Source organism: Saccostrea echinata, unplaced genomic scaffold (genome assembly GCF_033153115.1).
Source record: "Saccostrea echinata isolate AGI-Se365-2 ecotype Australia unplaced genomic scaffold, CSIRO_AGI_Sech_v1 ptg000028l, whole genome shotgun sequence".
Taxonomy (NCBI): Eukaryota; Metazoa; Mollusca; class Bivalvia; order Ostreida; family Ostreidae; genus Saccostrea; species Saccostrea echinata.
Genome location: NW_026889777.1, coordinates 10,500,828 through 10,519,691, shown reverse-complemented (window position 1 = coordinate 10,519,691; position 18,864 = coordinate 10,500,828).

Below are 18,864 nucleotides of genomic sequence, written 5' to 3'. Positions count from 1 at the left end.
TGATATATTGTAATTTGTTTCTTGGAAATAATATTTGAATATCATATTGAAAATTTCATCGTTAGTAATATTAATACTTTCAATGGATATAACTTAATCGTAATTTCAAAAGAACCTTCTTACTCAAAATAATGAATAAAGCATAGGCAAATAAAATGGGGGAATTCTAAGGATTTCTTTTCTAAATTAAGTCTTTTTTTTCCAGTTCCTTCTCTAACTTTTTTTGTCTATCAATATTTAAAAATTTTCGCATTAAAAAATGGTTTACGCGGAGTTGAGAACACGATAACGAAATATATATAATTTTGCACTGTTTCATTTAAATCCAAATATAATCAAAATTAAGGTCGAAAACCTGAATATTGCTTGCAAGATAATCTTTTCTTTTATTCTCATTTGAATTTATCCGGTGCAAAAATGTCATACTTTAACTTGAATAAAATAAATATGGTGATAACTTATATTTATTGGAACATTCCGCCATTATTAATCGAATAAATTTCTTCTTCAAAGCATAAGTGATTCCACTATTCTGATCTCATCATCTGTGAAGTGCAAAAACAGGACATTTCCCTCATTTATCAAGTAGTAATTATTACCTTAACTGGTGAATAACTCTAACTCTAGTAAACATGAGAATCAGAGATGACAAACAGATTATAAACAAAACACAAGTCAGGAAACCAAACATTATTGTTGTGGAACTTATCTATTTGTTCCAGTGAGGTGACCTGCTGTAAATTTCTATTGTTATTTTTCATGCTGGATATCAAAACAAAATAACACAATGAGGCTCTGTCAACAAAAACTCATTATATCGTTTACACTGGCTGCTGTTGTGGTAATTTTGCAGCGTTTGCCTTTTATTCTGATAACACTATCAAGTTTTAAAATAAGGAAGAGATCATCCTACTTGATAAGGTACAATGTTCAGGTAATTGCAAAATTGTTCATTACTCCGATGTAAAGTGCAACTTTGAACGACCATGACCCCGAAATAATAATGCTAAAATACTTGTAAGTTGTGTCTTTTGTTGGATTTTTTCCACAGGAATTTGGTGTCACAATTGTTTTGCTTAGGTCATTGATATCACATTAAAGTACAGTTGGTATTGAATACAAATTAACGTATCGCACACTCAAACATATGTATTTAACGCACTTCTAGATCTACATATGAAAAAAAACATTTTAATATTTTACGTGTTTGGCTATTTCGTAAATTCTTCGATCGTTATAATGACCTTGTTAGCAAGTTTAACCTATCATTTGGTAGTATTTTGGCTGTTTCATTCTTTTTGTTTGGCTTTTGCATTTCTACAAAATTTGACTACCGAATATGTCGTCTGATGAATACATAGTGCTCAATGCGGATGTGAGCCGTGGACAGTGTTTCAATGGACTTCTGAGTTTGATTACTGTTCGTAACCTCCATATGTCATGCTTACTCCTCCTAGGCACCTGATCCCATCTCTAGTGTTTCCTTGGGTCCGTATTTGGCCTGTTCACGATTCGTTTAGTAAAATGGTTTTATGATATTGATCAGTGTTTGTTATCTTATCTTTTTCATTTGTTTAAAATCGAAAACATAGGTTTATGTTATTATATGGTTCTTTTTCCGGTTATAATGCCTGTTTTTAAATAGATGTATCCATTTAAATGATTCTGTATGTGACAAATCAGTTCGAGAATTTTACTGATAGATTTTCGACGTTATTTCGATATTATTCGATATTTCATAGAACAAGGGAATCAGACAATTAGCGAAAAACCCTTCTCTTTGCAGAAAAATGTATGGTTTAAACCTCAATCCAAATTTTCATTATCATTGACACAAAAATAAATTGCTCATAAGATTATTATCCTTATTACGTTTTAACGTTTATTATGTTTAAACTACCAGTTTATCCTTTTTAATAGCTGAAACATTTTACAAAGTGATTATGCTGTTTTTATGATCAATAATATTCTTATCACATATTTTGTATCTTAGAAGCTAAGACATAAAAAACTATATTTTTTTCAAATTTGTGTTAGAAATATACACAAAGGAATAGTTATAGGTTGTTTTTGCAGTAATAACATAATTTAGGTGCCTCTGGTATAATGCAACATATAAGTTGTGTTAAGTCTATCAGACACACCTCAAATGGCATTTTAATTATTCTCATTTAAGTATTTCAGGTATTTCAACAAGGAAAAATGCCCTGGAGATGTAATAAAAAAAGGAAAACTAAATTTAAATCAATAGTACACGTGTCCTTCTTTATCTGAATTGAAGGAAATGTCATGAGATTTACAGAGGGTTCATTGTGTATCTAAAGTTTTACCTCAACATTCTCACAAATACCAAATAGAGGTTTAATAGTTTCCATATTATTTCTGGTAAATACAATAAAAAAAGATTTATGGTTTTCGTATATTTTAAGTTGAAGGAAAAGTGCTTATTTTTAATTTGTAAATGAATTTTAAGACAATAACTGTGCAGATTCGTTTTTATATATTAACTTTTCTATCTACTTTTAACTTAAGTTTATAAGCTGTTCGCTACGACGCTTTTACTCAGGCATTATGTTTACGACCTTCTTGAATCAAAACATTTACAATGGAATCATATCACAATTTAATTTAGAAAAGTCTCGTCTATAATATATTAACGATTTTAGGGAAATAAACTAACGCTTGATCATTTTACAGGTGTTTAGAAAAAAACATATATTGTATGTAGGTCTACGGGACTTGACATTTCGACGCGTCATTTTGTCGAAGTTAAACTACTAAAACATTGCTTTCTGATTTGCTTCTTTTAATAATGAGATAAGCTTATTGACTTAGCAATCCTAAGGGAATGTCCTGTTTTTGTTTATCTACTGGTAATGTCCAATTACACTCAAAACAACCGCATGAAAATAAAGAATGCCTTATCAATTACCGAATTGCACCTTGCACTAAGATTTTGATGTACATGTCAATGCCTTCTTTATACTTTGTACTAAACATTTGTATGAAAGTGATTATCTGTCACTTATCATTTGACCGATTATTTTATTGGAGCTGTGGGCTTTTGTGACATTTTTTAAAAAGCATTCGGTGCAAATTGCCCACGTTCAGTAGACTGTCTATTGTAAAGTAACAACATTTGTAGTAAACAACTAAAAATCATTTATCTTAATTCGTTAACATGTATATTGTTGTTGTTTGAATTACTTGAGCTTATTCTTTTTAAATACCCTGGCATTATGAAATATTCACTTATGAATTCAACACTGTTATATGTAAGTGCTCCGGGTATAAAAATTAAATTTTAAAATACATAGTCCATACTAATTGAATTTTTTGCACCTGTGTAGAAAGAAAATAAATCGGGAGGCGCTTACATCTTACTTTCTAGCTCTACACGTATGAAGTTTGATTATGAACTATTCTCATTAAAATGAAGTTAGTATTGAATTTTTCCAACCGGAACATACTCTGTTATTTTGTTGAATTGAACATATTTTATTGACAAAGAGTCAAAAGGATTAGACACAAGTTATTTTGTTGGTGAGTTATAGTAAATTTTTAATGACTAAATGATGTCTAAATTGGCTAAACAGACAGAAAATAAGGATTAACAGATATCGAAAATATCATATACTTTCTTCTTGAATATTGGTAAAAATGTATTTGAGGTAAATAATAGCAGGTCTTTTGACATCATAGATAACTTAAATTCTTCTTCAATCACAATTGAACTCCTAAATTTTCATATCTTGTGATTGGTCATCTACAAAATTATTTTTTTTTCAAAAATCATTCTTCAACCAAGTTTTTTGATGTTGATAAAAAGGTATTCGAGTTCCTCTTTGACGATATCTTTATAATCTTTCGAGATCAGAAAGTATTCCAGAGGACATCGGGCCTGTTTCACACTAGAACTTAATTAAGATCAAAAACGTAAGTTGATTGTAAAATTTTGCAGAAATGATTATTCTGTTTGAAATTGCTAGCATTAAAATATCTTATTAAATTCTTATAAAAAGATTTAGACTATTTTGAAATAAATTTAAAATAGAAAGTAAGAAGCATAATTAAATTTTGGTCTTAGTCATAAGTTAATTTGTCAAACGGGTCTTCTGGAATACTGAAGGATAATAATAGTGCTTCTTATTAGCTCACTGTTTTAATCTTCCCATGAAGCAGAATTTATTTTAAAAAGAAAAAAAAAACAACTTCCACATGAAAAGAATAAACTCCTGTCGTGGCCTTCAACACAACATTTAGATATATCGACGACTTTTTATCAATTATCAATAGTTTGGTCAATTCATATGTCGACTCGATATACCCCCAGTGAACTCGAAAGAAAAGACACTGCAAAGTAGGCCACATCTGTTTCTTTTTTAAGTTTTACTGTCTAAAGACGATAATGGTCTACTAATAACTAAACTCTTATGACAAACTGAATGACTTCACCGCAACAAAAAAAAAAAAAAAACAAAAACAAACAAACAAACAAACAAAAACAAAACAAAAACCTGTAGTTCATTATAGTTTACTATAGACAACTATAGTAAATCAAAGTTTTTAAAGTTTCATGTATCACTATACTGAATCAAAGTTTTCAAAGTTATCACTATAGTGCCATTACCATCACTATTATGTCGTAGTTATCACTATAGTAAATCAAAGTGTCAAAGTGATCTCTATGGTTAATCAAAGTTATAAGTCAGATTTATCACAGCTGTGTGTAATGTTCTATGATAGAAAATTAATGAATTTCACATTAATTGCACAACATAGAAATATCCAGATTTTCTCATTTCAACAAAGTTATTTGTTGATGTCTTGTATTTCAAATAATTTCATGCACGCAGCATCCAGTACCGTTTATTTTAAATTTCATTTTTAGTGATTCTTTTCAACACCTCTTGTTTTTAAACGACTATTTCCTTTAAAAAAAATTTAAAATGAATGTTTGTTTTTCATTTTACTTGGTATTTTCTATATTAGTAAATCACACAATATTAATGGCATTAAGTACATCAAAGAAGATGTGTAGAGTTGTCATCTCTTATACAACAATATTAAGTATATTAGATTGATTACCATTAGTAAATCAAAGTTTTCATAGTGATCACTGTTGTGTCATAGTGAATACTACAACAAAGTTAGGTTTTTCACAGTTTTCATTATAGTGTCATAGTACTATAGTTTTCATAGTGTCAAAGTTATTACTATAGTTTACTATAGTTAACTAAAGTATCTTTTTAAGGACAGCTTGTTCATCGACTTTCATCATCAACTTTGCTTATTTTTTTAAGAACGATTCGAACTACTCCTGCATATGGGTTTATATCTCCTTAATGATTCGACATGCAATTACATGCTCTGAGTACGATCAATTTTAAACCGAAGCAGGCTACTGACAGATTAGTTAAGGTTTCAAGGAGTCAACTACTCCGTTTAAAATCAACATCTCACAATTTCTATGGATAATCAAATGACCTTGTTTTTAAATACAACCTACTGTTGGGATGTATTTTGTCTGACATGTATCATACCATTTGTTAGGTCATTGGTTTGATGCTGAATTTGACTTCATAGTACTCCGTATATCTGATCAATACATAGGGTTCACGGCGTTTGTGACAGGTCCACAGGGGATCTTACTCCTCCTAGACACCTGATTCTTCTCTGGAGTTTCCAGGAGTCCGTGTTTATGCCCTGTTCTCGATTAGTTTTCCTGGATTGAAGAGGTTGATCACTGTTCGTTATCTTACTCATTTACACATTGCCATATAGTATCACCTCGGAAGTATAAAGAAGGTCTTCAGTTATAGAGATAAAAATATTTTTAGCTTCCCTGACCTAAAGTAATTAATGTGTATTGTCGTCTGCGTTGGAAACATTTTTACAATGTCATTTTCTTCTCCAGAACTACTGGGCAAAGAACAAGATAAGCTAAGACCCCTTTTTGGCCCCTGGTTTTGGGTGTCTCTTAGAAAGAAGCAGCAGGTCATAATAAAAGAACCCTCTTGTCATCCATATCACAACATGGATATTGATTATAAATGATAGGATACACAGCGGTAACATGAAGGGCACCAAATTTGTCCATTTCAAAGTGTTTCAGGATACAATAGACGACAATCTAGTCTATCTGCAAAATTAATCTATTTCATGCACAATTATCAAAAACATCTTGTTTTTTTTTTTTTTGAAATTTCAGATAAGTCAGCTTTTGCTTCATGTTTCCCGAAGTGAAAAGTATCTAAATTTTATTCAACTTGATTGAAGTTGAGGATATTCGGCGAAACGTTCTTATTCATCACCATCTTCTAGCCTCTGTGCACGATTTGAATCAAATTCTAAGTTGTTTTCATTACAAGCATCAAGGAAAGGTCTTGTTTGATCTATCACAATTTTGACTGTTTTTTGACCCGCAACTTTCACTTTAAAGTGCCGAGGGCTTGGCGAAGGAAAAATTGCTACCTATTTTTATCGACTTAGGTCAGTCGCGGCCGTGATTTGAACACACGACCTCCCGATCACAGAACCATTAATTGATTGATGTAATTGAAAGATAAAACTAAATTCTGAATAACATGCTTTTAAATTATGTAAGGAAATCTAAGATAATAATATTTGCATGGGTGATTATATTGTCCTTTTCAATTATTGATTCCCTTTCAAAATGCACACAATTTTAGAAGTGAAGACAGAAATGATATGTTAATATATAATATATATACACTGAGGGAACACAATGACACTGAACATTGAAAATAAATTGGAAAAGTAACTGTTAGTCCCGAGGCAGAGTAATTGTAGCATCAATTTCATCCGAAAAACAAGCAGCAATCTTTTTATAAATTATTTCCGTGTTTTTTTGTTTTTTTTTTTTTTGTTTTTTTTTTTTTTGTTTTTTTTTTTTTGTTTTGTTTTTTTTTAATTTTTTCAAAAATTTAATGATGAGTAACAATTGTACTATTCCAATAATGCTAACAAGTAAAATCAAACAAATTTTTACCTATATAATCAGTGTTACCAATCTCTGAAAATGCAGTTTTTTGAGGTGTGATGTACATGTACCCATCAGAGATAAGCAAATATTTGCAATAAGAATATATATAATTAAATAAATTACATTTATAATATATGTACGAGGTAAAGAATACGTCGTCAACATCAGACATCCAAATTTCTTTTTAAAAAGAGCAATTTTATATGTTTACTATATTTTTTGATAACCGACAGAGTAAAATTGTTGTTATTAGTTGTTCTTGAATATTTATTTATAACTAATTGCACTTTTGTATGAATGAGTGGATTCTTATTTTGTCAACAAAGAGTTAAAAGAACAAAATCATTTATTAAAATAAAAAAGCAACAAACACAGACTAACATTTTAAGGAGAAATGGAAGTGACATAGCAATCATTGATCCGACACGATACTGTTAACTATTATTTCCTCTTACGTAATAATGGCACAATGAGGGAATAGCATATTTCGAAGAAATCCTTGGGCTTGGGAAGATACGTTGATTTTAGTGTCTACTTCCGTGTTTTTGATAGACAAAAAACATATGAATTTACATTAAAAAGTAGATTACTAGATGAATATAATTGATGTCTTCATTGTGAAACACTGAAGGCACGAAGTAATCTCATCTAAGAAGATTTAATAATAAAAGCACCTCGATGAGTGTTCCATAAAATACAGTAGTCGTTTCATTTACTGAATTATTTTAAACCAAAAATTAACTTAGATATATTATTTTCAATTTTTCTCCTTTTCTAAAATGTCTTTTATTTTACTGATTTGTTAACTTTGATTAAATGATTATCACAATGGTTTGATTCAAGTAAAGATGTGTTTAGAGAAAAGACGTATCCAAGGAAGACCTTCTTGTAAAAAAATGAGATCATTCTGAAGATTCTTCGGTATCAAAAGGTACATAAAGAACATTGGCGAGTCACGTTTCCCGGAGAAAAAGATGTTTAGTACATTATAAGGATTATTCACTTACAAACAACAGTCTCTATGAATGATCTCCCGTGTAAAATTCAACCAATAAAGTGTTCGATGTATGTCATTGAGATAAACAAGAAGCAAGTGCCCTTCATTCAATTTTACGGCAAGAACGAAAAGCAGTGATGACTTTATTGAACGCTATGTTTAGGGGCAGAGAGTCAACAGATCTTTATAGACCATAGTCAGTAACAAAGAATGGGGGGGGGGGGGGACACCAAGTCTGACAATTTGTTTACTACAGAGAGTAAATTTTCATAATAGAAACAGTCTTCCAGTTTTTTTTGTTTTTTGTTTTGTTTATTTATCGTCATTAATAATGATAGATACACATGAAAGTAATACCAAAATAAAGAAAAGTGCTGGAGTTTGTGTGATTGTATCTACATGTACATTTGGATTTTCCGCCAAAATATTTAGATGCCATAGGAAATGAGAATACAGTATAATGTAACTTTATGGAATATAAGGGATTTTGAGAAAGCTTATGGTGAAAAATAATAAATGTTCTTTTGTATAGAAAGTGCATTGAAAATTGTAAAAAAAAAAAAAAATAATAGGACAAAATCTATAAAAAAAAAAAAAAAGGGGGGGGGGGTAGCTTTGTGGGTTAACGTACCAGAATATAACATGTTTTTTTCCCATTACACATGCTCAAGAATTTTCTAATTCTTCTGTACGAAAGCGGGGAACCTTGCATTTGCCCTTATATTGCCACAAAGTTAATGCAATTGTTAAGATAAAAGCATCGTCAACTTTTAAGTAAGCTAGTGAGTAAATTTTAATTACAGTCGAACTATATACATTTAACAAAAAACATTAGCTCTTTAAACAGCTGGTAACATAGAAACATATTTAACACATATAAAATGTACATATACATATAAGACAAAACATACCGAACTTAAGCTAAACGAAAGCACATATAAAACACAAGAATGGAACATAAGACACTGATAAACGCACGTAAAAGAAGAAATAAAAGACACAACATAAGAAAACACATACATATTTGTAACAAAAGTCATGCACACATGAAATAGAAGAGAGGGTTTAAGGTAACACTAATATTATAAAATCAAAACTTAAAATTAGCAAATAAGCAACAAAGGGGGATACGTTAGGTATGAGAAAGTCTGGAGTCTGTAGGAACTTTTGGTGAACATCAGGGCTATCTACAATACCAACTTAAAATATAACTCCGCGATTATGGAATTTAATTTTTTTAAAAATCTTTTTTATTTCTATTTTTGTTACGAGGTAATATTTTACTTTCGTAGTCGAAGTATTACCTAAATTTGGTAGAAATTCAGTCAGGAGAAATTCAAAGTGCTTCAAATTTGGTAGAAATAAATAAGTGAATTTCAAATTGCTTCGGTATTGACTTAAAGTAAGTGTCCCAAGGAGTGTGTCTGAAGTAAATTAAAATACTCAGTTTTCCATGAAAATGGAAAAAAGGTGCTCATAAGAATTATAAAAGGAAACAAGATGTGTTTGTGAAACACTGATGCCCCCGTATGGCAGCTTATGGCGAAGGTTAAAGTTTCTTCAAATGTAAGTCCAAATCCAGGCCAAAAGAAAAAAAAATGTTGATACCCAAAGAAAGGTCTTGTCTCGAGGAATACACCTGTGAAATTTGAAAGACCTAGATACAACTGTTCAAAAGTTATGGCGAAGGTTAAAGTTTTTTTTAAATAAAAGTCAAACGTCAAGGTCAAGGTCAAAGTGGTTGGTATCCAAAGGAAGATCTTGTCACAAGGATTACATATGTGAAGCATGAAAGCCCTAGCACCAACCATTCAAAAGTTATGGCTGAGGTTAAAGTTTTTCAAAAGTAGGTCAAAGTCAAACTCCTAGGTCAAGGTCAAAGGGTCAAAGTGGTTAGTATCCAAAGAAGGTCTTGTCACAAGGATTACATATGTGAAGTAAGAAAGCCCTAGCATCAACCATTCAAAAGTTATGACCAAGGTTAATGTTTTTCAAAAATAGGTCAAACTCCTAGGTCAAGGTCAAAGGGTCAAAGTGGTTGATATCCAGAGTAAGGTCTTGTCACAAGAAATACACATGTGAAGTTTGAAAGCCTAAGCACCAACTGTTCAAAAGTTATGGCCAAGGTTAACGTTTTTCAAAAGTAGGTCAAACTCCAAGGTCAAGGTCAAAAGGTCAAAGTTGTTGGTATCCAAAGGAAGGCCTTGTCACAAAGAATACACATGTGAAGTTTGAAACCCCAAGCACCAACTGTTCAGAAGTTATGGTCAAGGTTAAAGTCTCATAAAATTTTTCAAAAGTGGGTCAAACTCCAAGGTCAAGGTCAAAAGGTCAAATATGATGGTACCCAAAGAAAGGTCTTGTCACAAGGAATATACATGTGAAATATGAAAGTCATAGCTCCAACCAATCAAAAGTTATGGGCAAGGTTAAAGTTGACAACAGACAGACAGACAAACAGACAAACGGACAAACAGACAAACAGACAAACGGACAAACAGACAAACAGACAGACAGGACAAAAACAATATACCCCCGGGGTCTTTTGATCCGGGGGCATAAAAAGGGAATACTGTAAATAAATATTCAAATGCATAATTAATCAATTATTTAGATTTGATTAAAATAGTATTAAGCTTGTTGAAGGCTTTATATAGGTCATGGAATTCGACTTGGTTCCTTAAGGCTTTGATTTACACATAGCAAGAAGCTCTTATTGATCACATGTTCTGAATTTTGAATTTATCGGGTGGGAGTAAATACAAAATTTAGAACATGACATTGACATGTTTTAAATTTTGAATTTACCGGGGGGAGGGGGGGGTAGTAAATACAAAATTTAGAACATGACATTGGCTTTAAAATATTTATCAACTGGTTAGATGAAAGTGTACAGTGATGATGCCATAGGTATGTCAATATTTAATTATAAAAATGATTTTAACAGTTGTGATATTATACTTTTTGAAAATTTGAAATCACAAGATTTTACCAAAATCAACAGCTTGAAAACTTACGACTTTTCAACTTTATACACAACCATTCCCCACGATAAATTAAAGTCCAGGCTTTTTGATATCTTTGACAGCTGCTTTTTCAATAAAAATGGAACTCGTAAATTTACTTACCTTGTCATTGGTCATTTGCAAAATTATTTTGTTAAAAAACATTCTGATTGTACACACAAGTACTCTGAAGTTGATCGACATTAAAAAGATGCTTGAGTTTCTGATTGACAATATCTATGTGGTTTTTGGAGACCAGGTCTTCCAACAATCTATTGGAATTCCCATGGGTACCAATTGCGCCCCGTTATTAGCAGACCTTTTTTTGTATTCATATGAAGCAGAATTTGTCCAAAATCTTGTACGTGAAAAGAAGAAAACACTTGCTGTGGCCTTCAACTCGACATTTAGATATATCGACGACGTATTGTCAATTAACAATGGCTATTTCCATTCTTATGTCGATACGATATATCCTTGTGAGCTTGAGATAAAAGATACCACAGAGTCTGACACATCTGTTTCATATTTTGATATTTTACTTGAAAAAGACGTTAATGGTAATCTAACAACCAAGCTTTATGATAAACGTGATGACTTTAACTTTTCAATCGTCAACTTCCCTTATTTTTGCAGCAATATACCTTCATCACCTGCATACGGGGTATATATCTCTCAGTTGATTCGATACGCAAGAGCATGTTCTACGTATGTGCAATTTCTAAAACGAGGTAAATTATTGACAAACAAGTTGATGAAACAAGAATATCAGCTGTCTCGTTTAAAGTCATCATTTCGTAAGTTCTATGGTCGATACAATGACCTTGTCAGCAAATACAATTTATCATTGAGTCAAATGCTGACTGACGTTTTTCATACAAATTGTTAGGCCATTATTTACACACTGAATTGTTGACGGATTTTTCCGTTATTTCCCGATCATGACAAGGAGCACACGGCGGGTGTGACCGGTCGGCAGGGGATGCTCACTCCTCCATGGCACCTGATTCCATCTCCGATGTTTGGAGGTCCGTGTTTGCTCTGCTCTAATTTGTATTGTTTGATGGGCTTTTGAGCCTGAATACTGTTCGTTATCTTCATATATTTCATTGAATTAAATTTCTCCAAACAAAAGAGAGTATTTCTATTCGGGAATTTTTATGCGTTGCCAATTTAACTCCAGTATTTTAATTTTCTTAGAAATAAACGAAGCTAAGGATTGTGCGTAGGATTTTTATGAATTGATACTTAAGGATATATGAAGAAATTTTGGGGGTATTTAAGTGCAACGTTAAATAAAAATGTTAAAAAATTTCAGAATCCATTTCAAGATGCATAACTTTCTAGATTTATCATCCTATATCGAAGTCGTGTAAATCAGCAATAAAAAAATCTTTAAAATGATATATAATAAATCTCAATAAAAATGTTATTTTTTCTGTATAAATTTCATCTGAGTCTATGAGATTAATCTATATATCTGATAATAGTTTTAATAAATAAAAAAAAAGATTATTTATGTAATAAATGTATATAAATGTACATGTACCCGGTACTCGTCGAGGTTATTCCCGCAGAACCCAGAATATGAATTGTTTAAACTGTATAAAATATGCTTAAAGGCTTAGGTAAGCGTGAATGGGGAGTATTGTCTTTATGAAATATATTGGTATTTAGAACAATTCTAAGAGATAGCAGATCTTTTAATCGTATTATTTTCAAAAATTTTAAATTACTTTACGTAAAGCTTCAAAAAATTAATTCATGTATAATCTGAATCCGATTTAAAAAAACATTGCACCTACACAGCAAGAAAAAAAAACCCCACAAAAACTATTCTTCTAGCCCCCCCCCCCCCCCTCCAACCAAAAAGAGACAAAAGCAGGGGTCCGTTTGGTGCAAAAAACAAAGAGAGTACAAAGCACTGTATATGCTTTGCTCTTCTCACAGGTTAGTGTCAGAAGACGTAGAAAATAGTTGCAGTTATTGGAAATTTTTCAAAGCAACGTGATTTTAAACCTGGAAATTGGCTTAATACCATGACAAGGTGACGAAAGAAACCAAGAAGCATGATAGTTATATTTTAGCAAAATTGAAATACGCAATGACGTACAAACGATATCAATAAAATTCTATCACTTGTAAAGGATTATCTAAAAACGTCATGAATATGTTTGATAGTTGATACATGGCAAAGGAAGGGAGGGGTGCATGCATAACAAGTATTTACTGATTTCATATTCACAACTTCTACATGTAGAAAAGAAGACACTTGCATTCAGTTATATCGACGACTTTGTTTTATCAATTAACAATCGTTACTTCCATCATTAATTAATATTTCCCAATTAACTTGAAATAAATAAAGGACACCACATAGTCTGCCACTTCTCTTTCATATTTGGATATTTAACTATCAACGATAAGGACCAATTGCAACTGACAACTATACTGTATGACAAGCGAGATGAACTCAGCTTTTCTTTTGTCAACTTTCCTTATATATGAAGTAATATTCCGATATCATGTGTATATCGCAGCTATGTTAAGGCTTCCCGAAGCTTTAAAATGCTCTCAAAACATAACATTTCACTGCGAGGTCGGTTTTGGTTTTAATTTATAAGTTGTGTACTTTAGTACTTCCAATTTATATAGAGGGTTCCCTCGGCTTTATATTAACATGTTTGGTATGATATCACATGACTTTGTTGATCAAGTGACGGTCATTTATAATTTTTTGAAGTGCTTCACATAAATCGCTTCGGCGCAGCTGATTAACACAATAATTATTAACATTTTGTTATATAAATAAACTCATCGTTTCCTTGTGTACCCGAAATGTGCTTGGGAAAAGTCATAGTATTACTTGGGTGCAAAATATTTCGTGAGGAATTCAAGTTACCTACAAATTTGAAGGTATTTTCCACACAATATCGTAATCTGTATTAAAACAAAACCATCACACATTTTCCCAAGCAAGATTCAGTTAGAGCGCAACCTCTTCTTACAGATTTCCACAAAAAATCTCAGATTAGTCCTCATTAATTACCTGCGCCAGACTCCTTTATAAACACAAAATAAATTCTACCTCAAACCACGGGTATAAAACAGAGTACATTTCAAAAGTATATTTTTTGTAAGCATTTTGAACATGCTGAACTTCAATCAAGGGTACGTAAGCGATGTATTTTTAAAATATTCAGACATATAAGACTTAAAAAACCTTTAACGACCCGTGAATTTTGCTATAGCTATCCAGCATTTTACACGCAGTTTGAAATATAAGTGTAAAATTCACATGATTCATGACACTTTCCCCGTCATAACACCTCAAGTTGGCATTGACTTGACGTCATTTTCCATTATGACGTCATATTTTGGTAGTTCAGAGTGAAGGCACAGAGTGCACTGTGATTTTCTACGGGAAGCCTTAACCTACCTGCGATGGTGTTTAAATATCCAAACTGATTATATACTCAAGAGAATGTTCTATGTACGATCAATTTTATAGCCGAGGCAGGCTACTGCCAGACAAGTTAATGTTACAGGGATCTCAAAAACCTCGTTTTAAGTCAGCATTTCGTAAATTCTTGTCAAATGTAACTTATCCATGGGTCGCATTTTGACTGATAAATTTCATCCCAATTGCTAGGCCTTTTTTATACTTAATTTGAGTACAGAATATTCCTTCTACCTGTCAATACATAAAGCCTTCTTGCGGATGTGATCGATCAGCAGGGGATGCTTCCTTTTTCCTAGGCACCTTATCCCGCCTCTTAAATATCTGGGTATCCATATTCTATGCCCTAGTCACAGAATTGTATAGTTTGTATTCTTTCGTTCGTTATCGTCACCTTCCTCATTTTCGTAAAAGGAAACTCCATGTTTACATGCTGCGCTTCTTACATCTTTAAAATAGAAAACCTGAATTTTTCAGAACTCATATAAAGATAAAGGTGAAAAAATCTCTTTACTTTACTTTACTTACCTCTAAGCAAAGTAAGTTGTCGCTTGATATGCTGGAAATTTGTTGTTTTTTTTTCTTTTTCATTTTTGTCCTTTTGTATTGTGCCTATGGAACCAGTTGTGATCAGTTATATGACAAAACAATGTGAAGAAGAAATGGTAGATGGAGATATTAAAGTCACATATGACAGGAATTGAGCTTGAGACAAAAATGTTTTTACATACTGTTTTTCCAAATGAAGTTGCCTTTTACATGTAAGATATATGCATAATAGTCCTTGGAATTCAATCGGTAGAGAGCAATCAGGTATGGTCATTAGTAGTATGATCTGCAGCATAATATTTTTGATGATATACATTCAATGACTTTGCAGAAATAATATGCGTACTTAAAGATTGTTTAAGTGTGTGTTAAACTGGCTAAAATATGTTTTGTGAGACAGAGCTTGTGAAAGTTTTACTACTTATCACATACGACTGCTTGTTTTTTTTTCAGTAAGGAAAGTCGGAAGGAGAGTCGCCGTTTATATAAAATATTTCTTCAAATTGACTTTGCCAGTAAACAAGCACACTAAAAATAAACATAATATATCTAAGGTGGAAGCAACGTTTTAGGGAAAAAAAACATGGCATTAGTTAGGTGGAAAAGACGGAATTTATCCTTACACGATTATTATTAAAGAGGAGGCTTCAATCCTCAGCAGAAATAATTTTATATAATTGAGACTGCGCAAAAATTAACTTCATATGGAAATACATCTGAGATGCTATTTGTAGCCTGTCAGAAGATTAGCAAGTATAAATAATCGTATGTTCACATTTCTCACGTTGCCCACTGCTATACATTTACAGAGTTATTTTAAGCTATCTTCACTATTATTGACTATTTTTCTTCTTGCTCTGTCTTTAGTGCAAAATATTTCAGTTTTCATCTTTGTTTAGGGAAAGTAAGGGAAAATATCCAAAGGCCTCTCACCGAATCGGCTGAGGAAATCTGATTTGAAGGAATCGAATTGTAAGAATATATTTTTCTTTAAAATAACTTAAATTGAACAACCAAAAATTTTTTTCACATAAAATAATATTATTTTCCCAGGCTTTTTGACATCTTTGACAGCTGCTTTTTTTTAAAATAAAAATTGAACTCGTAGATTCACTAACCTTGCCATTGGTCATTTGCAGCAATAGTTTGTTAAAAACATTTAGATTGTACACACTAGTAATCCGAAGTTGACATTAAAAAGATGCTTGATTTTCTGATTTACAATATCTTAGTAGTTTTTGTAGACAAGGTCTTCCAACGATCTGTCGGAATTCCCATGTGTAGCAACTGTGCCCAGTTTTTAGCAAACCAATTTTTGTATTTATAAGAAGAGTAATTTATTCAAAATCTTATACATGAGAAAAACAAAACATTTGTTGTGGCCTTCAGTTCGACATTTAGATATATCGACAACGTAGTATCAATTGAAAATACATTTATTTACTTCCATCCATATGTCGACTTGATGTACCCCAGTGAGCTTACAATAAAAGATACCACAGATTCTGACACATCTGTTTCATATTTAGATATTTGACTAGAAAAAGACTTTAATGGTAATCTAACAACCAAGCTTCATAAAAAAGGTGATGACTTTAACTTTTCAATCGTCAACTTCCATTACTTAATTAGCAAGATTCCCTCATCACCTGCACACGGGGTTTATGTCTCTCGGTTGAATCGATATATAAGAGCACGCTCTAGTACGAACAATTTCTAAAACGAGGCAAGCTATTGACAAACAAGATGATGAAACAAGGATATCAACAGTCTCGTTCGAAGTCATCACTCCGCAAGTTCTATGTTCGATGCAATGACCTTGTCAGCAAATACAACCTTTCCAATGGTCAAATGCTGATTGACCTTGACACGTCCATGACATCTGATCCTACCTCTGATGTTTCAGAGGTCAGTGTTTGCTCTGCTCCTGATTTGTATTGTTTGAATGGATTTTTCAGCTGGAAAATTTCTTTAGCTCTATATCTTATGATACGGTTTATGTTTCACTTACACTGGGCAAAACTTGGCTGTTTAGATTTTTACAATAAACAAAATTTTTACCCCCATCTCAGCAGATACCACCGAGTTCTTTAATCTGTCTGCAAAAAGCAGTTAAGTCAGTTTTTGCAAGGTGTGATTGTCAATCAACCCTTCGTGACACAGTAGTAAGCACCATGCTTTTTTGATGAAGAAATGAATTATTGACTGAAATTCTGTATTTCTATTATAAAGCATATAATAAAAGATATATCACCTGAATACAGAATTTAAAAAAAAAATCTAAGCAATTTCTGATATGTTTAAAGAAAAGTAAAAATAAAAAGAAGAAAACATAAAAAAAGCAGAAAAAAAACAGGCCCATGGGCCACAACGCTCACCTGAATTACTTTAGCCCTGTTGTTCATCAAGATTTCAAAAAGATTTTATATTCCCACGAAAAAAAACTAGACCCTACATTATGGTCCCACCATAACTCTTAGGGGCTCTGAATCATCATACCATAAAGATGATTCGATTTCAAAATGACTAAACATGGTCTTTACAGTTTGGAGAAGACAATTATTTTTTCTTAAACATGCAAATGTAAAATTTGATCTTGATTTTAGCCATCTCTAGCCCAGGATCCGTAAAAAGTTTTTTAAAAAATTGATTTTTCACAGCATTGAAATATTTGCAAATTAATGTCTAGTGTATTTCTTTACATTTTTTGATTTATTTTTTTTTAAATTCAGATTAATGCAAAAGCTTTGATCCCGTAATGTAGTCCCACCCTAACCCCGGGCCCATGTTTTAAATCGTTTACAATCTTTACTACCTCAAGATGATTTCACAAAAGTTTCATCTTTTCTGGACCAGTGGTTCCTGAGAAGATTTTTAAAGCTATTTCTTATACATTTCAATGTAAAACTTTCATCCCCTATTGTAGTCCCACCCCAAGTCCCAGGGTCATGATTTAAACAATTTAGAATCTACTATTTCTTAGAAACATTAAACATAAGTTTAATTTTTTCTGGCCCTGTGGTTCTTGTGAAGAAGATTTAAAAAGATTTTAATATTTTAAAGTACAATTTTCATTCCCTTATATGGCCCCACCCTGACCCTTGTGATCATAATCTGTACAATTTAGAATCTACACTTCCTCAGAAACCTTCCATATGTGTTTCATCTTTTTCTGTCCAAGTTTTCTCGAGAAGATGTTAAATTACTCCATCCTACATTTGCACTTGGACTTGGTCTTTATTTAAACAATTAAAAATCTTCTTTACCCACGCTTTGTGCCAACTTTGGTTTAAATTGGTCCAGTGATTCTGAAGAAGTTGAAAATGTAAAAAACAAAAACTTTCAGACGGACGGACAGAAAGACAGACGGATCGACGGATGCAGGACAAGGGGTGACCAAGAAAGCTTACTGGAGCTTTCAGCTCAGGTGAACTTTAAAAGATCATACACACAAAAAAGAAAATAAAATTTAAAAAAAACTAAACAAACAAATGAATACAAATACATGTACAAGTTAAAACATTTTGACCATTATTTTATAACCTCGTGGTTGTTTATATGAAGCAGTAATCTCATATACATCAACTTTGACATCGCAATTAAAAGATTAAAGAAACATTTAAAGCGACAAGCCTCGATTTTTCTATTAGCTAATGTATTACCTAATTAAACAAGTGGCAAGACAAGTGTTTAGACTAACTTTTTAAACTATAAGAACAATCTAGTAATCTAGTACATATCTGGTATATAAACAAGAGTGTTACAAGGAGAGCATGTGTTGCCTGAAATAGTATCATAAAAAGACATACATACGGCAGAAATAAACCTAAAGGGTGTGACTTAAAAA